General features: G+C 41.6%; 1 protein-coding gene across 5 annotated transcripts in view; it reads left to right on the forward strand.

The window, feature by feature from the left end:
• The first annotated feature begins 8,678 nt into the window (after positions 1-8,678).
• usp36 (ubiquitin specific peptidase 36) overlaps positions 8,679-26,414 on the forward strand; it is a 77,167-nt gene continuing 59,431 nt past the window's right edge. For 3 of the 5 annotated variants that reach the window (XR_005946583.1, XR_005946584.1, XM_041216879.1), the window contains exon 1: positions 9,099-9,207. The gene's annotated coding sequence lies outside the window, so the exon portion shown is untranslated. Of the gene's footprint in view, positions 8,754-9,082; positions 9,208-26,414 lie in introns of those variants that run through there. The other 2 variants (XM_041216877.1, XM_041216878.1) reach the window with 2 other exon arrangements.

Here is a 26,414-nt window from a genome sequence, read left to right on the forward strand (position 1 = left end):
GCTACTGTGCATCGGTGGTGGGGGGAGTCGATGTTTGTGGATGGGGGTGCCAATCAAATAGGCTGCTTTGTCCGAGATGGTGTTGAATTTCTTGAGTGTTGTTGGATCTGCACTCACCCAGGCAAGTGGAGAGTATTCCATCACCCTCCTGATTTGTGCCTCCAAGATTCCTAGCCTCTGACTGGCTCTTGTAGTCACAGTATTTATATGGCATGCTTCTGGAGTGGTTACCCTGCACCTTAAGAATGTGCAAGCAGAGAGGGGAATGGGTGACAGCCAACCAGACAGGGAAAATTGGGCAGGTAATACAGGAGTCCCATGACAGCAACTTGTTCTGCAACTGGTATTCGGTTCTGAATACTGGTGAGGGGGATGGTTTCTCTGGGGAGTGCAGCCAGAGCCAAGCACAGCAGTGACTCAGCTATACGGAGGGGGAGGAGGAAGGTCCGAAAAGCAATAGTGATGAGGGATTTAATAGTTAGGGAAAACTACAGGCCTTCTGTGGTCACAGTGTGGCTCCAGGATGGTATATTGCCTCCCTAGTGCCCGTGTCAATGATGTCACTGAGTGGCTGCAGAGTACTCTGAACAGCTAGAGGTTATGGTCTATATCTGTACCAATTACATAGGTAGAAAGAGAGATGAGATCTTGCAGGCAGATTTTAGTGAGCTGGAAAGGACTTAAAAAGTAGGACCTCAAATGTGGTAATCTCTGAATTACAGTGCTACGTGCCATTGAGTACAAAGATAAGCTGATAGTGTAGATGAATGTGTGGCTGGAGTAATGGTGCAGAAGGGAGGGCTTTAGATTCCTGGGACATTGGGATGCATTTTGCAGGAAATGTGACCTGTGATAGCTGGAAAGGTTGCATGTCAACGGGGCAGGACCATTCTTGTGGGGAGGTTTGCTTGTGCTGTTGGGTAAGATTTAAACTAGCTTGGCAAGGGGATGGGTACCTGAGCATGGATTCGCAAAAGGAGATTAGTAAAGCTGGAAATGGAAGGCATGACATTAGTAAGTGAGTATGGAAGGCAGAGAAAACAAGGGCTAGAAAATAGATAATAAAGGAGTTGTTCAGTGATTAATTGGTATATACTTCTGTGCAAGGCATGTAATGAATAAGGTGGTTGAACTGAGGGCACAGATAAATACTCCAAAGTATGAAATCTTACTGAAATGGGACTTAAAAGAGGGGCAGAAATAGCAGCTCAACATTCCTGGTTACAGGGTTTTCAGATGGGATAGAGAGGGAGATAAAAAAAAAATGAGAGAGTGTTACAGTATTGGTTAAAGATACAAGCAGAGCTGTGAGGAGGGCGCGTATGCTCCAAGAATCATGAAATGAGGCTGTATAGGTTGAAGTAAGGAACAAAAAAGAGGCTATTAAATGGTTGCGAGTATACTATACATCCCAATTGTACAGGAGTCCCCAGTCAGAAGGATATAAAAGAGCAAGTGCCTGTACGTAGATAAATACTTGGAAGTGCAGAATCTAAAGGGTAATAGTGTGGATTTCAACTAACCTAACATCAGTTTCAGCTATAGAGGGTGCAGAACTCTTAAAATGTATTCAGAAGAACATTTTTTTTTGCCATTGTGCAGCAAGTCGAACAAGAGAAGGGGCAGTTCTCAGTTTAGTTTCAGGAAATTAAGTTGAACAGATGAAAGGGATATCAATAAAAAATATTTTGGCGATAACGATCTTTAATGAATTATAATCAGTATTGCTGAAAAAAGAGACATGTCAAAGCTTTTTGTTTTGTACTCATTAGGACACTTCGCAAGAATATCAATATAAGGGGAAACCAACAATTTATACTAAGGCCTTAAAATCAACCCAGTGCAGTTGATGTAGTTTATATATGGATTTCAGCAAAGCCTTTGACAATTCCCATATGGGAGCCTTATAAAGAAGGCAAATGCACATGGGATACAGGATAATTTGATAAGGTGGATTCAAAATTGGCTTAGTGGTAAGAGACAGAGGATGATGACAGAAGAATGCTTTAGTGACTAGAAGCCAGTGTCCACAGGGATCTGTGTTGGGTCCTCTATTATTCGTCATTTATATAAACAACATAGATGACTATGTGGGGGGTAGGATTAGTAAGTTTGTGGATGACACAAAGATTGGCCAGGTGTTTCACAGTGAGGTTGAGTGTCTTGGGCTGTAGGAAGCAATGGATGGGATGGTCACATGGGCTGATAAGTGGCAGATGCCCGAAAAGTGTGAGGTGATACACTTTGGAAGGAGTAATTTGACAAGGAAGTATTCAATGAACAGCATGACACTAGGAAGTTCTGAGGAACAAAGGGATCTTGACATGTGTGTCCATAGATCTCTGAAGGCGGAAGGGCATGTTAGTGGGGTGATGAAAAAGGCATATGGGACACTTGCTTTTATCAATCGAGGCATAGATTACAAAAGTAGGGAGGTCATGTTGGAGTTGCATAGAACCTTTGTGAGGCCATGGCTGGAGTACTGTGTGCAGTTCTGGTCACCACATTATAGGGAGGATGTGATTGCACTGGAGCGGGTGCAGAGGAGATTCACCAGGATGTTGCTTGGGATGAAACATTTAAGTTATGAAGAAAGGTTGGATAGACTTGGGTTGTTTTCGTTGGAGCAGAGAACGCTGAGGGGCGACCTGATCGAGGTGTACAAGATTATGAGGGGCATAGACAGGGTGGATAGGGAGCAGCTGTTCCCCTTAGTCGAAGGGTCAGTCACGAGGGGACATAATTTCAAGGTGAGGGGCAGGAGGTTTAGGGGGGATGCAAGGAAAAACTTTTTTACCCAGAGGTGACGGTCTGGAATGCGCTGCCTGGGAGGGTGGTGGAGGTGGGTTGCCTCACATCCCTTAAAAAGTATCTGGATGAGCACTTGGCACGTCATAACATTCAAGGCTATGGGCCAAATGCTAGTAAATGGGATTAGGTAGGTAGGTCAGGTGTTTCTCACATGTCGGTGCAGATTCGATGGGCCGAAGGGCCTCTTCTGCACTGTGAGATTCTGTGATACACATCATTAAACCTGACAAAGGGACGGGAATAGTCATCCTTAACAAGCATGACTATATCAGCAAAATGCATGCCATTCTTAATGACGGGTCCAAATTTGTATCCAGTGGTTCTGCCACCCAACATGACCAGACTTGCCTTGCTCGAAAGTGAGCTAAAAAAACACCTACTGGACTTGTGTAAGAGCAATGAGCTACCGTGTGACATATATGACAAGGTTCGTCCTTCTGGTTTGCTGCTTCCATGTATGTATTGGCTGCCCAAGACACACAAAAGTGAAGTCCCTTTACGCCCTATCTTATCTGTGACTGGTTCTGTACAACATGAATTGGCCAAATGGTTGGGCGAATTGTTATGACCAGTTTTGACCAAGTTTACCACATACACGGTGAAGGATTCCTTCACATTTGTGAAGGCCATACAGGACTTGCATATCCATAGCAATGTGGTGCTCATGTGCTCATTTGGATTTGCTAGCCTATTCACCAATGTCCCACTTAAGGAAGCCATAGATATTTGCGCTGCAGTACTATATCATGGCGAGCTAGACCTGCCACCATTGCATGAATCAGTCTTCACTGAACTTATGAACTCGGCAACTTGCGCAGTTGAGTTCAGTTTCAATAACACCATGTATGTCCAAATTGTTGGTGTTGCCAAGGGATCCTCCCTAGGCCCAGCTCTCGCAAATATCTTTGTTGGGTTCCATGAGAAACGTGTCTTCGATGGAATGACACCTAACTTCCTACCCCTTGCATATTTCTGAAAAGTGGATGATATGTTTGCTATATTTAAATCTGCAGCTGCATGTAATAATCTCCTTACATGTCTTAATGGGCTCCATCCTGCGCTCAAATCCAGCTTTGAAACGGAGCAGTCAAATGAACTCCCCTTCCTTGATGTACTAGTTGACAAATCTGCCAGGAGGCTCTCTACCATGGTCTACTGCAAGGCTACCTTCACTGATCAATATACACGTTGGGATTCTACAGTTCCACACGCTATAAGATCGGTCTTATCAGCAACCTCGTAAATAGGACCTGATTCATTTACTGACTATGCAAGATTGATGCTGAAATAGGGCACATCAAAGGCATCCTGCAGGAGAATGGTTACCCTGATCAGATCATTTCACGCTGTATATCACGCAAACCCATGAATGGGCCTAAGGTTATCAATTTCGGTCCTAAGTGCCCAGTTTACCTCAGATTACCCTGGAAGGGCAAGGTATCTCAAAAATTTGAGCAACAGATGAAGCTAGCTGTTTCACACTGCTACTATGCAGGAACAACACGAGTAGTATTCGCCACTGACGGGATGCTTTCATCAAGCCGAAAAGATGTTCTGCCTACCTCACAAATGGGCAATGTGGTATATGAATTTCAGTGCCAGTGTGCTGCTAGGTATGTAGGGCATACGTCCCAAAGACTAGCGGCTCATATCAAACAGATGCCCCAGCCGTTGTTCACAACGGCAAGGTACCAATCACACCCAACCAGCCCGTGCTTGCAAAACTAAAAAAGAGTGTCCAACATTAGATGTGATTCCACGATTGGACATCATTTGCTAAATAATCCTCAGTGTGCTAAGAATTACTCTGACAACCAATTTAAGATTGGCACATTAGTGTGTACTGGAAGCCACATATATTAATACACAGGGCCCTGTTCTTTGCAGACAGAAAGAACATGTAGATACATTGTGTCTGGTTCAGCCAAACCAATTAATTGACAGCCATTCACTGACTCATTCCTCAGGGCAATGCTTTGACCAATCAGGGTCCAGCTGCCTGGTTTAAATTTCAAACAATGCTTGGCAGTTAACTGTCAATCCTCATCACTGGTGCATTCTCTGTGGCAATGCCTGTACCAGTCAGGGTCCACTTGCCAACTAATCAGCACTCTCTTCAAACACGGTATAAATTGTTGTTTTCCCCTTATATTAGCATTCTTGCAATGTGTCCTGATGAGTGCAAGATGAAAAGCTTCAATGTGTCTCTCTTTTTCAGCAATATTCAAGTTCTGTACTACCAAATGACATTATAATTAGCATAATTATGGAAAAGGACAAAGAGAATAACATTTTCATATATAAAAACAAAATGCTGGAAAAACTCAGCAACTCTGGCAGCATCTCGAGAAACCAAGTTCATGTTTTGAGTCCAATATGACTCCTCTTCAGAACTGAAGAGGAGTAAAATTGTGATGGGTTTTCTGGAGGAACAGGTGTCAGGTGGAACTAAAGGGAAGATCAGGAATAGGTTAGAGGGTGGGAGAAATTAAATACAAAAGGCAAAGGATTGGTAATGGTGGTAGTGAAGAAGCAAAGCATTGATCAGACTAGGTGCTAAAGGCGGAATAAAGGTCAACACTGTCTGAAAGCATAAACATAAGATACAAACCGGCATTTGGTGCGGAGGGTGGAAATTAAAAATGGAGGACAGGGTTCATGATCTGAAGCTGTTCAATTCAAATCCGGAAGGCTGTAAAGTGCCTATTTAGAAGATGAGGAGCTATTCCTCCAACTTGCATTGAGCTTCACTGGAACATTGTAGCAAGCCAAGGACAGAAAAATGAGTATGAGAGCAAGATGGTGAATTTAATTAGCAAGCAACCGGAAGGTTGGGCCATGCTTTAGACTGAGTGCAGTTGTTCCCCAAAGCAGTCACCTAGTCTGTTTTTGGTTTCCTCAACACAGAGGAGACCACATTGTGAGCAGCGAACACAGTAGACTAGATTGAAAGAAGTATAGGTATATCACTGCTTCATTTGGAAGGAGTGTTTGGAGCCTTGGATAGTGAGGCGAGCAGGCAAAGTGGCAGGTGTTATACCTCCTGCGATTGTTGTGGGAAGGGAATGAGATGTTTGGGTTGATAGAGGAATAGACCATGGAGGGAATGGGCCCTTTGGAATGCTCACAGGGGAGGGGAAGATATGTTTGATAGTGGCATCATGCTGGAGTGGTGGAAATGGTGGAGGATGATCCTTTAAATATGGAGGTTGGTGGGATGAAAAGTAAGGACAAGGACAACCCTATTGTGGTTCTTGGAGGGGGCATAGGGATGAGGGCAGAAGTGTGGGAAACTGTGTTGGACACTGTTGAGGGCCCTGTCAAGCACAGTGGGGAGAGATCCTTGGTTCAGGAAAAAAGAAGACATGTTGGAAGTGGCATGGTGGAAGGTAGCATCATCAGAATAGATGCAATGGAGATGGAGAAACTGGGAGAATATAATGGAGTCCTTGCAGGAAGCAGGGTGTAAGGTAGGGTAGTCAAGGTAGCTGTGGGAGTTGATGGGCTTGTAATGGATATCGGTAGACAATCTTTCCCAAAGATGGAGACAGAGAAGTGGAGGAAGGGAAGGAAAGTGTTGGAGATGGACTATGTGAAGGTGAGAGAAGGGTGGAAATTGAAGCAAAATTGATCAAATTTTTCAGTTCTGGATGAGAGCAGGAAGTGGCACTGATACAGTCATCATTCTATCAGAAAAAGAGTTTGGGAAGGGGCTGGAGTAGGACTGGAACAAGGAATGCTCTACATACCCCACAAAAACACAAACATAACCAGGGTCCATGCAGAAATTTACTTGTACTTTTTAAAATTTCATCTATTGTATTCGCTGCTCACAACGCAGTCTTTTCTACGCTGGGGAGACCTAATGCAATCTGGGTGATTGCTTTGCAGAACACCTCTGCTCAGTCCACAAATATGACCCTGACCTCCCTGCTGCTTGCCATTTCAATTCACCATCTTGTTCTCATGCTCATACTTCTGTCTTCAGCCTGCTGCAAATTTCCAGTGATGCCCAACGCAAGCTGGAAGAACGCTCCATCTTCCGATTAGGCACTCTATAGCCTTCTGGACTCGATTTTGAGTTTAACAACTTCAGACCATGAAATCTATCTTCCATTGTGATTCTTTCCTCTCAAGTACCAGTTTGTATCTTGTTTTCATGTCTTTGCTTTCAGACAGAGCTGACCTTTATTCTGCTATTAACACTTACTCTGGACCAATGCTTTATTTCTTTGCTACTACCATTACCATTACATTTGCCTTGTTCCATAACATCTTTAATCTCCCCTGCCCTCTAACCTATCCCTGACCTTCCATTTTGTCCCACCTGTCACTGCTGCCCCCTTTTACAGCATAAAATGCATCACATTTCTACCACTCTTCAGTTCCAAAGAAGTCATGTTGGACTTGACACATGAACTCTGTTTCTCTTTCCACAGATGCTGCCAGACCTGCTGAGTTTTTCCAGCACTTTGTTTTTAATTCAGATCTCCAACATGGGCAATATTTTGCTTGTATTAAGGAAATATATTGAGGAAAGGCCAATTTTACTAAGCTGAGATGTGATTTGGCAAAAGTAGATGAGAAACAGTTACTTTGAAGTAAATTGGTGTCAGAGCAGTGGGAGGTATTCAAGCTAGAAACAGAGGGTTCAGAACAATCATGTTCCCAGAAAGAAAAATAATGGAATTCCAAATCGACACCTCCCTCCCCCGCCTCCCAGATGTTAAAGAGCATACAGAGTAGGATGAGGCAAAAAAGGGGATGATATGGAGAGCTCAATACCGAAGAAAGCTGAGAGAAGTATGGAACTTGCAAGGGTGAAATTGAAAAGGAAGTTAGGAGAGCAAAGGGTGGACTTAAAAAATATTGACAAATAAAATCAAGGAAAAAGCAAAGATGTTTTATAAATATAGAAAGAACAAAAGGCTAACTAAGGAAAGAATAGGGATGATTACAAACCAAAAAGGTTATCTATGTGTGGATGTGGACATGGTCTTGATGACAAAATCACAAAAGAGGGAGACGATACAGATATTGTAGTTGAGGAAGAGGAAGTCTGAAATATTAGATGGTATAAATATTGAGTGCGGAAATTTTAAGGAGTTTTAGGGTCAAAGAGGAAGGTTTTAAGGAATGTTTTGAAGGAGAGAGGTGGAGAAGTGTAAGGAAGGAATTCCAGAAATTAGGGCCTATGCAACTAAAGGCACTAGTGGTGGAGTGATGAAAAATTGGGGATGCACAAAAGGCCAGAATTGGAGGTTGTAGAGCTGAAGGAGGTGACCTAGGTAGGTGCCATGATGGGATTTGAAAACAAAGATATTTTAAAAGTGGTCAACAGAAACATGGTATTAATCTAATTGAAACACTATGCCACTTTATATTTGACATAGGGCTGCTCTCCTCCAAAGAGGAAACTGTTGTCCAAGCACTTTCTACAAATAGACTTTATTTATTTAGTGCCTCTCACAACCACAGGACATTCTAAAGTGCTTTCAACTAATGACATTTTTTTAAAGAATTCTTTCGCATTTCACAATCTGTGTTGGGATTAAGGGGAGTAAGGCAATATTTAATGTTAATGTGCATTCAAGGGGCATATTTCGCTACAATTTCAGTTACATTTTCAAACTTTTTGTGTGTGAACCAGCTTGCTAAAGGTTTGTCCAGGTGAACTCCTGACTTTATAACCCTACCACCCCCCCCCCCCATCAAATTCCCAAATTGTTCAATTTCGAATATTAAACGGCGTTGCGGCAACTAAACGTCGCCACTAGGACTGTGGATGTTTTCTGGAGATGTGTGTGTCCATTCACTAGACCTGTCACCCATCAATCATTGCTGTTTACTGCTCGCTCTCCCGGATGTCCTATGTTCAGCACCGAGTCCATGTTGTGAAACGGTTCTGCAGAGCTCCTTGGTTCCACGTTAATCCTGTTCAGGTAATGCTGAATTGCTCCCTCCTTTACATAGTAAATATTGCCCTCTCTGGATTTGGGGTTAAGGTGCGGTTTGGTGGGGTAGATGTTGGAGATTGCAAGCCTCTGCCACAACGTAGCGCAATGTTGCAGAATGTCGCGGGGAATGGATACACGGAGCGAGCGCAAGGCTCTCCGGCCTGCTGCTGGGCTCCGCCCACAACCCCCCGGCGCCGCCCCGGGCCATCGCTGATTGGTCTAACCTGCAGCGAGGCGTCGCATGTGGGCGGGGGGCTCGTGCGGCCTCGGTGTCCGATTGGTCCAGCGCGCTGCCAATTAAAAGGACGCTAGGGAGGAGGTGGCCTCAGAGCTTCGCGAAGAAGCAGCTACAAAGTATCGGCGGCCCCAGCTCGGGAAGTCAGGTTGGAATTGGTGCATTGTGATTATTTTATACCTCAGCGCACGGCGCAGTGGACAAGTAAATATATTGAGAAATCATCAGAGACCTTGTTTAATGTCCTCGAAATTGTGGCTGAGTAGTTTGTGAAGAGCTTGACCGTGACTTTCACACTTGACTGGCTCATGCTATGCTTCGGGGAAGGGGGAGTTTAACACGTGTTGGGTTGCTGCATGTTGGACTCAAACCTGCGCCTTTAGAGCCATTATATAAGTCGTCATCGTACGTTACTAATCGAATCGAAATCGATAATCTGTGCATCCTGATCCATCACGCCGCAGGGTTTGTGCTCCTCAGCACTGACTGTGAATAACTAGCCCGCTGTCTGAAGGCGAGGAAATTACGCTTAAGAGTTTTATTTAATGACTGAGGCATTCTTTGAGGGAAACGAGAAACTGTCAGCATTTCTGAAGCCATTAAGCTATTGTTTTTCTCGTGTAGCAAACACGTAAACCTTAGTTTCAAATCTGTGAAATACGTTTGAAGCCATTGGCTAGTGGAAATTGATCTTGTCACCTTTTACCTTGTAACAGTCGAGGTGGGGGTCAAAACAGCGGCGCTTTGTTGATTTTTTATGGGTAGTGGCCTACAAGTCCCTACGTATCTCCTTCAGCTCAGTAAAATCGTTTTTAAAAAAATAGTAGCAATCAGTTTGTCTCAGTTGATAATACACTTGTAAATAAGTCAGAAGTTTGTGGGTTCAAGTAGCACGCTAGGCCTCAAGTCTGTAATTTGTCTGCACTGTGGAAGTTAATGTCCGAGGTACTGCCTTTCACATGAGATATTTAGTTCAAACCTTGACTAGCCTGTTTAAAGTAGGTGTGAAGGATCCCATTGAATTAAATAATAGCTAGTTCTATGTCCTGGGCAATATTCAATCCTCAATTGTTACCGCTAAAATAGATTTAACTGAGCATTTGTCTTATTTGGGATCTCCCTGTGTTGAAAAAGGCAGCCATACTTGTCCAAACAGCTACTTGTGACTACTCTTCAAAGTAATTAGTTGTAATGTGAAGTGCTTTCATGGCAATTTTCTTTTTTGCAGAATCACAATCTTTTATTTTTATTTAACTTGCAGTGGTAAAACTAAATAAAATTAAGAGAGATGATTGTTTAATCATTTGAGCCTTTAGAGCAGGAGGAACTGATTTGTAATATAATTTTTTGCTAAAGGAAATGGAGACAAAAAGTTGATTAGTGGGACAAAAGATTGGGCCACAAACCATGTTGAGTCCTCCTGTGGTTAACTGTACCACTTGATATGATACAGAGCAGGAAAGGCTCCAGGTTTAAGCCTTGGTTTATAGAGAATAGCAGATGGCAGTTGGGGTGGTGGTAGAGTTCCATCTTTCACCTCCATGCTGCTGAGAGGCAGGGGAGGAATGGCTATTATTTTTACTTTGGTTAGCCGCCCTGTAATCTTTGCTGAAAGTGTATGGGCAAAATCAAGGCAACCAATTGTCTCTTGTGATAGTGGTGAAATTAACACATACACATAAAGAAATGAATCATTGAATGGTTGCAGTACAATAGGGTGAATTCACCCTATTGAGCCCACTCAGGCTCTGGATGAGCAATTTAACAAGCCCCACTGTCTGTTCCCTGTAGCCGTTTAGGAAGCCATGATTGAATCTGCCTCCAGCATCCTCTGAGTTCCAGTTACCATGCAATGCGTTGCATAAAAATTTTTCCTCATGTTGCTTTTGGTCCTTTTCCCATTCACCTTAAATTTGTCTCATCTGTGTCTCAATCTTCCCACCTTTCTCATTATCTACTGTCTGGATTCCTCATGGTTTTCATTAAGTCTCCTCTCGGCCTTTTCTAAGGATAGGGATAAACCAGGGAACTACAGGGCCAATCAGTGTAACCTCAGTGGTGGGGAAACTATTGGAAGCAATTCTGAGGGACAGAATTAATCTACACGTGGAGAGGCAGGGATTAATCAAGGACAGTCAGCATGGTTTTGTTAAGGGGAGGTCATGTCTGACCAATTTGATTGAATTTTTCGTAAAGGTGACTAGGCATGTAGATGAGGGCAATGCATTTGACGTAGTCTACTTGGACTTCAGCAAAGCTTTTGATAAGGTCCCGCATGGGAGACTGATAACAAAGGTAAGAGCTCATGGGATCCAAGGCAATTTGGCAAATTGGATCCAGAACTGGTTGAGTGGCAGGAAGCAGAGGGTGATGGTCGAGGGTGTTTTTGTGACTGGATGTCTGTGTCCAGTGGGGTTCCACAGGTATCAGTGTTGGGTCCCTTGCTGTATGTGGTTTGTGTGTGTGTATGTATATGATGTAGACTTGAATGTAGGAGAGTTGATCCGGAAGTTCGCAGATGACATGAAAATTGGTGGGGTGGTAAATAGTGAGGAGGATAGCCTTAGATTACAGGAAGAAATAGATGGGCTGGTAAGATGGACTGACCAGTGGCAAATGGAATTTAATTCGGATAAGTGTGAGCTGATGCACTTGGACAGGGCAAACAAGGCACAGGAATACACGATGAATAGTAGGACACTGGGAAGTACTGAGGATCAGAGGGACCTTGATGTGCATGTCCACCGGACCCTTAAGGTAGCGGGACAGATAGATCAGGTGGTTAAGAAGGCATATGGGATACTTGCCTTTATTAGCCCAGGCATAGAATATAAGAGCAGGGAGGTTATGCTGGAACTGTATAAAATGCTGGTTAGGCCACAGCTAGAGTATTGTGTGCAGTTCTGGAATCTGCATTATAGGAAGGATGTGATTGCGCTAGAGAGTGTGAAGAGGAGATTTACCAGGATGTTGCCTGGGCTGGAGAGTTACCAGGATGTTGCCTGGGCTGGAGAGTTTTAGTTATGAGGAGTTATCAGGATAAACTGGGGTTATTTTCCCTGGAGCAGAGGAGATTGAGGTGTATAAAATTGAGGGGCTTAGATAGGATGGACAGGAAGGAACTTTTCCCCTTGGTGGAGGGATCAATAATCAGGAGGCATAATTTAAGGTAAGGGGCAGGAGGTTTAGAGGATATGTGAGGAAGAATTTTTTCACCCAGAGGGTGATGGGAATCTGGAACTCTCTGCCTGAAAGAGTGGCAGAGGCAGAAACCCTCATAACATTTAAGAAGTATTTGGATGTGCACTTGCAGTGCCATGGCATACAAGGCTATGGGCCTAGTGCTGGAAAATGGGATTAGAATAGTTAAGTACATGTTTGACTGGCACAGACTCGATGTGCCGAAGGGCTTTTTTCTGTGCTGAATGACTCTATAACAATCCAGTTTCCCCAACCTATCCATGTAACTGAAATCCCTCATTCCGGGAATCATTCTCATAAACCTTTTCTGCCCCCTCTGTAAAGGTATTAAATAGCTGTTTCCTCTGAAATTTTATTTGGCGTGACCCTCAGTGGAGATGGAGTAAGGGGTTGGGGTTGGGGGGGAAGAGAAAGAAAATGCATTGCATTCTTTAATGCATTTTTGTAAGGGAGAGGTGTGAACCTGTGGTAGTTGTATGCTTTGTGTATGTGAAGTTTATTGATCAGAAATAATTGTATGTAGAGTTTTGACCCTTGAAATTGAGAACTGATTTCCCCTTAAATAAATGGGAATGGTTAAACTGGGGCATTAAGAACTGAATAGGATGACGAGACTGGATATAAATATTTGGCATGAGAGATGTGTTCTATTGTTTGATTCATAGCTTTATATAGTTATTCCCAGTTCTTATTTCTTTCACCTACAAAGCTTGTTCGCTTGGCCTAAATAGCCAAGTGGTTATGGTACTGGGTTTGTAACCCCAAGATCAAGTGTTCAAATCTCAGTGGCAAAACAATGTAACTTCATCTGAAACAGATGGAAACGTGTTTGTACTCGAAAGAGTTACAAAGCTTGTTCATTCTTCCAAAGCAAGTGTTGTACCTCATTTCTTTATGCAGTGGGATCTTGTATCGCTATTTGAATAATCACAGTGACCTGGCTAAAGTAATGCAAAGCTGAAAAATAATCTGACTACTCATCATAATTGAACTGTACTTTAAAAATGGAAAGCAAGTTATTCAATTCAATTTGTTTTACAATGTTTCATTGCTCCTCAATCCACCTGTAATGGGAATTTCTTAAAATATGTGGAATTAACTACTTAAAGCTGCTTTCAGGAGCTGTTCCATCTAATCTAAAGATGTATGGTATGCTTTGGATGATGTTCTATGCAGATTTATTTTTAGTGTATCTCTATTTTGCATTGTACCCAGCTGAGAAGGCAGGCAGACAACCTGTTTGGAAGCCTCTGCCAGTATCTGAAATTGGTTGCCAGAAGGTGCACAAGACACACCGAGGATGAATTTTCCTGTGGATAAGTGCATGGTCTCCACCCGATGCTTCACTCAATGTGACAGTTCAGGAGGGCAACAGTGTATGTCAACCCATGCCTGTCCACTCAGCGAATTGCAATATTGGCACACAGCATTGTGCATAATGTACCTTCTTAATTCAAAATGGAGTTGAAATTAAATGCTGCTTGTACCAGTGGTTATAGTGTAGAGTGACGTACCAATGTAATGCTTTTAAATAAAGCATTTCTTACACTTATATCAATGATCACTGCTTGTTAGAATTTACTCAACCCAAGATGTTTGGGGGATATTTGTACTGAGGCCTTCAATTCAGTAGCTTGATTTTTTTTTTTAAGAAGCAAAAGGATACTGAAAGTTATTAAAGCAAGATATTGAATAAGTTATTGAGAGGCTTGTTTTGGCTTGTTCTCTCTGGATCAGGGTGAGATCTAATATATTTCTTTTAGGAAAAGAAAATATGTTTGTAATATACTTCAAATTCTTCATTTACAAATCCCTTCATTACATTAACCCTTGCACCCTCGAACCTTTTGTTCAACTTTGCCAGTGAAGGAGGTTGGAGACCCGAGTTTCTAGCTGTATTGTGCTTCCTGTGTCTCTCTCTGGAAACATGTTCTAAACGACCACGGTCCCCTGCTCTAGCCTCTCTGTCTCTCTTTCCTCTTTAAAGTGCCGTGGGACATTGTTCTGCATATTGTGGATGCTAAGAGACACAAAATGCTGGAAATACTCAGCAGGTCAGGCGACGTTTGTGGAGAGAGCAAAGTTACTGTTTTGGATCTGATGAATCGTCATTGATCTGAAACATTTAAATACTGCGCTCCCAACAAATGTTGCTGGACCTGCTGCATATCTCCATTTTCATTAGTTTTATATATCGATGCATGTTGTTTGTTGCTTTGGATTGACTGTTTTATCACAAACTTTGAAAGAAGATATTAGAATTTTTAGTAGACAAATGATCAAAAAGCTATGGAAATAGTCAGTAGTTATTGAAAGGCTATATGGGGATGTGTGCAGGTCAAGTTGTCGTCTCTGGCTGTGGAGCATTATTTGCCCTGTCTCTGAGCAAGCGAATGTGACTTCTCATTTGCTTCATCTCTCATCTTGACTGCTAGAGTAATCTTCACTATTCCAATAGATTTTGCTGTAAACTGTAATTGTGCCTTATGTGTACTTTTTCTCGCTAACATTCTCTTAAGGTTGTTACACTTTTCCTGTCTATAACTCACTTCTGTTTGCACTTGTGAACAGGCATTGGAAACCTTAAGACAACAGCTCCAGATCTCATCTATAACTTAATGTCTCAGTTAGGGATATGTAGAAATAGATGGGTCTTTGCTGCTTACATTGCCTGAATCTCTTGGTTGGGTTGCTGTTGTCTTGTTCTCTGAGGAAAGTGTTCTTCAATATGTGTTACAATGATAACACTAACATTGTCTATACTAAGTGAAAGTGGTTACTTTAACTCTCAAGGTGGTTAGTATGGGTCAGGTTAAGCTGGTGGCAATGTTCATAAATACCGGCTGCTTGGACAAAGCAAGTCCTTGCCGCTTTATAATGGGTGCATTGGTGTCAATACAATTTGCCTAGTATGCACAGTGGCTGGTATAATACATAATGATGTAAAGGCAGAAAAGAACTTGGGATAATTGTGCAAGAACGTGCAAAGCATCAGGGCATTTTTCAACACAGGAACGGTTTAATAGGACCTAATTAATTGTCAGTGTGATGGGAATAGACAAAGTGCCAGTAGGAGGGTGAGCTAAATGGACCTTGAGGCTGATGCCAAACAGTAATGCTAGTTGTCATTCCCAATAACCCCTTACTTCAATTGAAGTTGCCTTTCAAGAACTCTTCTACATGTTGGTCACTAACAGTTTATTTAACAAGGTAACTGCTTCTCTACGCATAATTAATATCACTCATTCAGATTCATTGTGATTTTAAAATCTATCCAGTTTACTAAATTGTCATGAAGAGCTCCCAACAGTAGTAGGAATTTGAGGTCACTGTGTTGAGACTTAATGATAGGTATTTGTACTTTAATGGGTGTGAACATCTACTTGAATTTCCAGACAAGAGGTGGATTTAGTTTTCCTTGAGCAGCGCCTTTTGCTATTGACCCCTCTGGTAATGACATAGTTAGCTCAATTTGCGTGATATAGGTGGCTGCATGAGATAAGCAGGGACATTGCAAGGGATAAGGATTTTACTATGGTTAACCAGCATCTGTGGAACTATAACCCATCAAGAACTGACTGCAAGGAAGAGAATATGGGCGGGGGGGGAATATTTTGATATAGAAATTGATGATCCTAACTGCAGTGATGTGAGCTTTGTTACGGAGTTTTTCCCTGCCCTGACCATGCCCCTCTTCCCCTCACTGTCAAAATCCCATAATGTTTGAGTGATCTCTGCAGTCACTAAAATGTCAATACAAACCTATAGAAGAGTATCCGTTCTCCACCTGCACACAGAAGAACTGGAGAGTTCTGCAGAATATCCAGCATCACCCTGATATCTCCTGTGAATGTGATCATTGCACATTATCCCTCGGTTTTTTTTAGCTTCTGTGGGATTGCACTTGCATGGTTCCATTTATACTAACTGTATTTTAACATAAGCAGACCATCTCCAGCAATGGCTTCTCTTCCCATTTTGGAACGCTTGCTCCCGGAGCCCTGCAAGTATCTATACTCGGTCCCTTCCTTAACTATCTCTACATATGCCCGTTCAACTGTATCATCTGTAGATGCACAGTTAGCATCTCTGTGTATAGCTGACACCCAGCTCCATCACTCCAATCATCCTTCTTGACCCTGAGGCTGCTGCTTTGCTGTTCCAGACAACTGACACGGTATTTCATCTTGGATGAGTCTTCCTCCAATTCAAATTTAAAGACCAAAGCCATCAGTTGCTCCAATTTGTTGATTATTCCATTTTCCTCCTTAGCCAAACTTACTGTTTTAGACCATTTGCAACTATTTGGTCCTAAGTTGAGGTTTAAACTCATGTCCCATTCATCTCACAGACCTCTTCTATCTCCATAACATTGACAGCCTTCACCACTTTACTCAGCATGTGAACCTTTGTCTCCTCCAGACTCGTACTCTGACTTTCTCCTTGCTGACCGCCATTGTTTTACCCTCTTTAACAATTCCAGTTTGTACAGAGTTTTTGATTATGTCTTGTCCCACATGAAGCCCTGCTTTCCCATCATCCCAATCCTCACTGATCTTAATTTGCTCCCCTCGTTGCCTTTGCCCGTATTTAAAATCTTTGTTTTTAATTGCTTTCATGGCCTCTTTCCACCCTGTCTTTGTACATTCCCCATTACTCTGACTCTGGCCTCATGCATCTACCCATCTTTTCGTCACTTCAAAACTTTCAGGTGTTTGGATTCTACTCTTTTACAAAAACCTTCTGAAAATCCACCAAACCTTTGCTTAGTCTTTCTAATCTCTGCTTTTCTGGTTAAGTCTGGAAAGTGTCAAATTTCCCATATGCCAAATTTTTGAAGAGCTTTTATTTTTCATTACATTGGTGATGAAGAACAAATTAATGTTTTGGACAGGACTCTTCATTAGATTTGAGAGACCATTCTTGATTAACTGACTAAGTCAGTAACTGACTAGATAATTTTAACCTGAATAAAGGAGAGAGACAAAGGGAATACAGGTTAAAACAAAACAGTTAAGTTTTAAAATTAAAATAAATTGTGACCACTTGTCTCCCTCTTTCTCCCCACACACACACCCCACCCCACCCCCCCAAACCACCGTCCCAAACACATACAACTAATTTGCATTTCAAAAATGCTGGAATTCTTTTAGTTCATACGGGGAGAAGAGAATCAATATTTGGGAAATTGGAAAAAGAATGTTGGAAGTGACTGGCATTTGAACAATATTTGATGTACATTGATTATTTGGAAGTAATAGCTATAGAGGGAATTGTCTGTTTAAATCCATGATTCTCAAACTGGAGTCTGTGGACACTTTCCAGCAACTCCACAAAATAATCAATAATGCTGCTGGGCTTCTGCTAAACATATTTTACCAACGGTGCCATAATATGCTGCGCAACTATTTTCAAATTAGACGAATTGCATTATAATTTACGGTGGTTAGCATGGAAGAAGCTTCTTGTTGCTTTTGCATTGAAAACTGTACAGTTTGCAGTTACTTTCTGGGGTGGTGCTTTGATCAAGACAGGACAAAGCAAATAAGTGGTGGCTGGAGGTGGGTTGATGCAAGCTGGCAAAGTGAGAGCTGTGTGCGGCTACTATACTCACACTCTGGGCTGGTTGTCTCACTGAGAAGGGGAGCATGCGTTGAGCACCTGGAATGGCACGAATGTCATCACCTGGTGGCCACTTAAAAGTTGATGTGTAATGTGTGAGTGCCTCTAGGCTAAACCCAGTTTTGGGATGAGATGGGGGATTGCAGAATTTTAGATCTTTTTGTTGGGGGGTGCGGGGGGAACATCGATTCGACTCATTTGTGCAGCATTTACTGTTGCTGATAGTGGAATTGATTCCAAAAGATACTATATTATTAAAATATTCTGTGCAACACTTTCATATTTTGACTATTACACATTTGATGGAGGTGGGTGGCTTTCCATGTTTAATCCATTTGAAAAGGGGCCCTTCGACAAAAAAATTGAGAACCACTGATTTAAATCATTGGTCTAAACCTCACTGTGTATAGAAGTTGCTGCTCTAACAATTATCAGCATTTAGTAACATTCTGATATAGTGTGCTTATAGCTATCTGGTTAAGCCTTTTCTGAGTTAAGTGGGTGTTGTGCTCCAAGCAGCAGAGAATTGGGCTGTGTGAATCATCAAGGATTGTGAATCATCAAGGATCAAAAATCATGATATTTAGGATTTCCAGCGTTTTGTTTTTATTTCACTAAGCAGGTCATGCAGCATTTGTGGGGAGTGAGAAAGAGGATTTAATGTTTCAGAATGCTTACATTTTCCAGTTTTAAAGAAGGGTCAGGATGGAACAGCTTTTGGGTAAATACAAAGCCAACGAGGTGTGACATTATGGACGACAGAAGCAGTGGGCTAAAAGGATGATGGTGTGGTGCAAAAGTAGATGGTGGGACAAGTAAAGAAACAAAAGATGGGCAAGGTGGAGATATAAATGAATAGAGCAGAATAGCATGGGGCTGGAAGAATGGTAAATCTGGCAAAATGGAGAGATTGCTATGGTTTAGGAATAAATGTTTTACCATTATATCTTGCTAAACAGCAGAATAAAACTTTCCCTTGTTAAGCAATAACATTGAGACTTTTCATGTAGAAAAGAGGTTTAAATTTCTATTTTAACCCATGATGCCATAGGCTAAATTTTGTTTTGTGGAACTTGTACACAGTGCAGAAGATAATTATAAAAACTGAGAAGGAACATTCTTCTTTGGCAAACTACATTCCAATATTCAAGTCCTAATCATTAAATTATATGCTTTAGAATGTAGCAGAGTGATTAACATGACCTGTTTTTAACAGTGCATAATTTACATACAAAAGAAAACTCTCTGCAATTCTTCTTATTTCTGTCAGGGTTTATGAAAAGATTGCATTTTCAATCACTATGCTTTTGTACCCCCTGTCTGAAGGTAGAGGGGGAGGAATTGTAAGATTGCAGCAACCCCAACATAACTGTTAAAATGTTCTTTTGATTTAAAGACAATGTTATTTCTTACCTAGAAATGTGGAACAAAAAGAATTCACATTTCATGTTTCTTTTAAAAATAGTAAGTTGTAACATTTTTCAGTAACATACTAGGAGTAACAGGTTGTCTAGAATGCATATTCTAAGGTGATTACTTGCTTCTCCTATTCTGTGGCAGGTTTATCTCGGTTTGGAAATGAAGGGCATTCACTGTCTTAAATGTTACATTGTTCAATTTAAAGTTCTGCATTGCCTCAATTTAAAAAACACTGAATTCATTCACATTGAAAGAGCTTCTAGGTCAGGAATTTCATCCTGGAGTGAATTAAAGGATTAATTTGAAAGGATATAGAAATTAACTTGAGTGACATTCTGTTGTATTAGTTTAAAAATGGAACATTAGAACATCAGTAGAATTGGCATTGAATGAAGACCTGGGAAATAAACTTAGTAAAAATGTCAGACAAGCATGCACAAGTTTGTAAGACTTTTAAGCAAATTTAATTGAAAATTTATCACTGGGAACAACACAATGCAGCATTTTCTCATTTTAAAACAAAAACAGAATTACCTGGAAAAACTCAGCAGGTCTGGCAGCATCGGCGGAGAAGAAAAGAGTTGACGTTTCGAGTCCTCATGACCCTTCGACAGAACTTGAGTTCGAGTCTCGAACTCAAGTTCTGTCGAAGGGTCAAGAGGACTCGAAACGTCAACTCTTTTCTTCTCCGCCGATGTTGCCAGACCTGAGTTTTTCCAGGTAATTCTGTTTTTGTTTTGGATTTCCAGCATCCGCAGTTTTTTTTATTTTCTCATTTTAGTTGTGCATGCTAGAAGAAAGCGTACAATGCGGCGAAGAGCAGTGGGAAACCAGGGGATTGGGAAGCCTACAAAGACCAACAGAGGACAACTGAAAAAGAAATAAAGAGAGAGAAGATTAAATATGAGGGTAAACTAGCCAGTAATACAAAAGAAGATTGCAAGAGTTTTTTTAGATATATAAAGGGTAAGAGAGAGGCAAAAGTGAACATTGGGCCGCTGGAAAATGACACTGGAGAAGTAGTAGTGGGGAACAAAGAAATGGCGGAGGAACTGAATAGGTACTTTGTGTCAGTTTTCACAGTGGAAGACACGAGTGACATCCCCAAAGTTCAACAGAGTTGGGGGGCAGAGGTGAGTATGGTGGTCGTTACCAAGGAGAAGGTGCTAGGAAAACTGAAAGGCGTGAAGGTGAATAAATCACCTGGACCAGATGGATTACACCCCAGAGTTCTGAAGGAGATAGCTGAAGAGATAGCGGAGGTGTTAGTGGTGATCTTTCAGGAATCACTGGACTCAGGGAGGGTCCCAGAGGACTGGAAAATCGCTAATGTAACCCCCCTGTTTAAGAAGGGAGTGAGGCAAAAGACGGGAAATTACAGGCCGATTAGCCTGACTTCGGTTGTTGGTAAGATTTTAGAGTCCATTATTAAGGATGAGATTTCAGAATACTTGGAAGTGCATGGTAAGATCAGGCAAAGTCAGCATGGTTTCATCAAGGGGAGGTCATGCCTGACAAATCTGTTAGAATTCTTTGAGGAGGTAACATGCAGGTTAGACAAAGGAGAGCCAATGGATGTTATCTACTTGGACTTCCAGAAGGCCTTTGACAAGGTGCCACACAGGAGGCTGCTCAGTAAGATAAGAGCCCATGGTGTTAGAGGCAAGGTACTAGCATGGATAGAAGATTGGCTGTCTGGCAGGAAGCAGAGAGTGGGGATAAGGGGGTCCTTCTCAGGATGGCGGCCGGTGACTAGTGGAGTTCCGCAGGGGTCAGTGTTGGGACCACACCTTTTCACTTTATACATTCATGATCTAGATGAAGGAACTGAGGGCAACCTGGCTAAGTTTGCAGATGGTACAAAGATGGGTGGAGAGACAGGTAGTATTGAGGAGGCGGGGAGGCTGCAGAATGATTTGGACAGGTTAGGAGAATGGGCATAGAAGTGGCAGATGGAATATAACGTGGGGAAATGTGAGGTCATGCACGTTGGTAGGAAGAATAGAGGCATAGATTATTTTCTAAATGGGGAGAGAGTTCAGAAATCTGGAATGCAAAAGGACTTGGGAGTCCTAGTCCAGGATTCTCTTAAGGTTAACTTGCAGGTTGAGTCAGTAATTAGGAAGGCAAATACAATGTTGGCATTTATTTCGAGAGGACTAGAATATAAAAGCAGGGATGTGCTGCTGAGGCTTTATAGGGCTGTGGTAAGACCAAATGTAGAATATTGTGAGCAAGTTTGGGCCTCATATCTCAGAAAGGATGTGCTGGCCCTGGAGAAGGTCCAGAGGAGGGTCAGGAGAACTATCCCAAGAATGAAAGGCTTAACATATGAGGAACGTTTGAGGACTCTGGGTCAATACTCGATGGAGTTTAGAAGGATGAGGGGGGGATCTGATTGAAACTTACAGAATACTGAAAGGCCTGGATAGAGTGGATGTGGGGAAGATGTTTTCATTAGTAGGAGAGACTAGGACCCAAGGGCACAGCCTCAGAGTAAAGGGAAGACCTTTTAGAACAGAGATGAGGAGAAACTTCTTTAGCCAGAGAGTGGCGAATCTATGGAATTCATTGCCACAGAAGGCTTTGGAGGCCAGGTTATTGAGTGTATTTAAGACCGAGATAGATAGGTTCTTGACTGGTAAGGGGATCAAAGGTTATGAGGAGAAGGCGGAAGAATGGGGTTGAGAAACTTATCAGCCATGATTGAATGGCGGAGCAGACTCGATGGGCCAAATGGCCTAATTTCTGCTGCTATGTCTTATGGTCTTAAGAAGTAAGAGGTAGACTCATTTAGAAGTAAGATCACTCTTGTGATTTAAAGAGTGTGCAGCTGCCTGTAGCTTTATGGAGTGAGGTAAGGGAAAGTGCTGGGAAATATTACATGACATCTCAGAGTGGATCGATATATTGCTAGAAATAGCTAAACTCTAAAGGCTGGCAATTTATTTTTAAGTTGGAATTGAAAATACGGTGGCTAGTATATATTACGAGGAGAGTTATGTGAAGGGAGCAGATGCCCTGGGGAAATAAAGGAGAATATTAGTTTGAAAACTGTTAAAATTACTTCTATAGAATTCAGCAAGTAAATTGGATGGGCTAATTGTAGCTTCTTTCTTTCTGTTGAACCATGGGTTGGGAAAATTGTCTGTCTTGTTGGTATCTATGTTGGGATCTTTTCATGAGCTGCCATCTGACATTTGAGCATGTTCAAGTTGTTGTGTTTTTGTCTGATGCTTGAAAATAATAGTGTGAATCAGTTTCCCCCATTGATCCTTTCCCCACTCCACATACCTTCCCCAGCCTTTCAGTGTATTATTTGAAAGATGATTAGGCATCTTGACCCCATTTTTACACATGGAACCTTGTGTTAATGAAGATGACCTGTTTTGGCTGTTCAAGAACTTAAATCAACTCTGTTTAATGAGTAAACTGTTGGTTTTATTTTCCTAGTGATTGATTTTGAAGTGCAGTATTTCCCAGCCACTTAATTGTATTTTTATTTTATAGTCTTAAAACATGTCTTCCTGTAGCCTCTTGCATTTATTTTTGCATTTCTTGTTAGAAGATTTGCACCTCCCCGGTCTATTACATGTGGCTGCCACTTTTAAGAGAGCTTCAGTATTTTTGTATAAAAAGCAAATTATTTTAAACACAGGAACTTAACGCCCATTTTTCTTGCATCTATGTTTGCCATTTTAGTGAATATTGATATGCGACTTGAGTGAGAGATTGACGATCCCAACCTCTGAGAATGGACCTTTGGGCGGGAGAGTATGCTGTTTTCTTTTTATGTAGCTGCTAATTGAGAAATATTATTTCAATTGGTGCAGATTCAAAGGCACAGCAAGCTCTCTCAAACTGCAATAAATGACCAGATCATCTGGTATAGCAGTAATACATATGTTGTATGTCTCCTATATGCTTCGGAAACTTAGACAATTTGCAGCAGGCGCTTGAAAGCACTGGAGAAGTACCACCAGTTGTCCCTTCATCAGATCTCCAAATCTGATGGCAGTGAAGGTGGTCTAACATCAGTGTCATATCCCAAGCCAGCGTGCCCAGCATAGAGGTGCTAATCACTCAAAACTAGCACCACTAGGCAGGACATGCCATTGGTATGTCTGACACCAGACTCCTAAAGCAACTGCCGCAACTCCCAGGACGACTACTAAAACGCTTTAGGGATGTCCTCAAAGCATTGCCGAAGAGGTCAAACCTACGTGCTGACTCATGGGAGTCACTGGCCTGTGATCTACTAAAATCGAAAAGGTTTATTCGTGATGGTACTGAACACGTTGAGAGACTTCATTGGGAACGCGCAGAGGTGAAGTTGAGACATCAGACACAGCATCCAAATCTCCCAACAACTAGGAATGGGTGTGAAAAACACAGTTGTATGGTGGTTGCTGGTTATCTCACAAAAGATCTGCATTAGAGACTTAATATGAACCGGTTTCTTTGAGAGCCCTTTCAGATGAGTGCCACTTGAAATATCGAGTGAGAAATCTGTAAATCAACAAAACAAATGACCCTGCTGCCTTGTGGCAAGCAGAAGGCCGAAGGCCCAATTGTGAGATTTTGCAAGTGTAGCAAGTGGATTAGGGGATAGTTTTTTTTTCTCCCCAGGGTTGAATACAGAAGGAGATGGGGTTGGGGCATGAAAGGTGACTGTGGGTAGAGAGTGATAGAAGGAAGTGAACAGAGATGACCTTATCTTTGAGTGATATGCTGGGACTAGTAAGGCCAAGTGAGATGGAAAGATCAAGGTGATGGCTCTGAATAAGGGTTGGAGAGTTTACAGGAATGGAGAGATTTGAGGAGAACAAGAGGATAGTGAATTCAGGAGATTGAGAGCATGATGTGTTGAGGTGGAGGTTGAAATCGTTAATGAGTTGTTGGCAGAGGGTGAGGGGGAAAAACATGAAGAAATCTCGGTGAGAATTTTTATCAGACTTGAGACGGTGGTGGAGTGTGATTTTTTTTTGAACGAGGAGATGCTGAAAGGAGAAAATGCCAGAGGAGTTGGGGGTCAGGCCAAGCTGGGATGTGGTGATAAATGCCACATTGTCACTGTGACAGTCTTGACAGGTTAAGTGATGGAAGATTTGGCCAGGCTGTGAAGCTTCATTTAAGGGGAAAGGTATCATCAGCCCACAGCCGAATTTCTGTTAAGGCTGTAATGTTGATGTCATTAGCAATACGTTCGTGAATTGCAAGGGCCTTGTCCCCAACTGAATCAGCATCCTGGAGGAGGATGCACAGGGGGGTTGTGAGAGCAGAATCCACAGGGTCAGCTGTAGGAAGGGTGAGTTGGACAGGAATGAGACTGGCAAGATTAGCCCCAGTTGGTGGAAAGGTCGATGAGAGAGTGGGATGGGGCATTCGAGGTTATTGTTGATATTAAGTCAACTTCTAGCATTATGCAAGTAGGAATTTTTAAACTTGCAAATTGTTGGCATAGTTTATGTATTGAAACTTTGTGATAACTAAAAAAAATGAAGAATGATGTAACAAATCATTCAGGTCCATGATCTATTGGCTTTATTCGATTTACTTGTGGTAAATTGCAGACTGCAGTTGTATAGCATCCAGTTGGTACTACATGTGATCCAGAAGTTTTGTAATTTGATCTGTTTTACATGTTCCTACTTTTGACCTTACAGTCAGGTGGCCTCAGGCATTCTTTTTAGTTAGGGCCTTCTATATTTTCCTAGTATTTGGTATTTTTAAAGTTGTCAAAGAATGTAATAAAATTGCTGTGAAAAATGTGGGTAAATGTTGGAAAGTTTTTACAAATGAGACAAACTATGAAATTGATAAGACATTGACTACTGGAAACATCATTCTTTTCCAACTTTTGAAGTTAACGTATGTTTTCAAAAAAAAGCAAAGGATTCCTTTATTTCTCTTCAGCTCATTGCTACCTGTCAGTGTCTCATAAGTAGTCACCTGTCATGAATTTGCTATAGCTTGAAAACATGACCTGTTTTTAATTGTCAAATTTTCAAATAGCCTTGCCTTGTCTTTATGATTTGGAAATTACTTAAATCTTCCCTCCAAGATTTTTTACATGTGGGGAGCCCTCTCTCGCACACTATTCCTAAAATACTTGTACCCAGTTTAATTAAAGTGCTTTGCTGTAAAATCTGGAGAGTTTGAACTGGGGTTCCAAATCTGCCGATCAGCATGAAAGTCTCTATACTGACTCTATGGTTCTGCAAAAAAAAAAATCAAGATAGGTCTGCTGGACTTAGTGCGTACTTATTAAAGCAGCTGCAATGCTGAATCTCTTATCTTTTCCTTCAAAAAGGCTGCTTGCTCTGGTGGCAGGCATTGCACTAGCATGTTATTGCAAAGGTGAACTACATTTTGTAAAGCCTTGTTAATTTTTTTTAAAACGCTTCCATTCCACTTTTGGATCAACTGTGGATCAACCACAGAAGCAGTTAACAAATGTATTATTTTGTATGTTTTATTTTCTCCTTTGAATATCTTCCTTCATTATTTGCCAATACCCCTCCTTTCTTTATATATTAAAGCACAGTTTATAGCTTCTTGCTTTCTTTCCTCAATGTGACGTGTACATCGAAAAATGAAATTACTGTCACTTGTATTTTTCTGGTATCAAATTAACCTCATGAAGTTGCGTGATTTCTAAATGGATTAGCCTTTGATAAAATCTGGATTTGTGCAAACTGATCATTTGTAGGATTTTTTTTTCCACAGTCAGAATGAAGTAGCTAAATCAATAACAAATTTTAGCATATTTGTTAAAGGTGCACTTGTTCTCATTTTGATTGCGTTGGTGAAAAATGTCTCCGTGCTTCTATATATAATATATCATAATTACCCTTCATTCCTGTGGACAGGTGCACTGAATTTGGCCCAAGTTCCAGAGATGAGGGAACAAATTAATTATGCTGTGAAATTAATTATGCTAGTCATTAATTAGTCAGTTTCCTGTTTTAAAATTGCATTGTGCAATTTTTACTTTGCTTTAGGACTCAGCACTATGGTTTATTTAATGATGTTATGGAAGTGCTTCAGAGTCCCTGAAAAATCATAAGATTGTGTCTATACTCGGTAATTGGTCAGACATGATTTTGAATAATTTCAGTGCTGTTGTGTATCTTTAGCTAAATACACTTTGAATCCCTTCAGTTCAG

Source organism: Carcharodon carcharias, chromosome 22, assembly GCF_017639515.1.
Source record: "Carcharodon carcharias isolate sCarCar2 chromosome 22, sCarCar2.pri, whole genome shotgun sequence".
Taxonomy (NCBI): Eukaryota; Metazoa; Chordata; class Chondrichthyes; order Lamniformes; family Lamnidae; genus Carcharodon; species Carcharodon carcharias.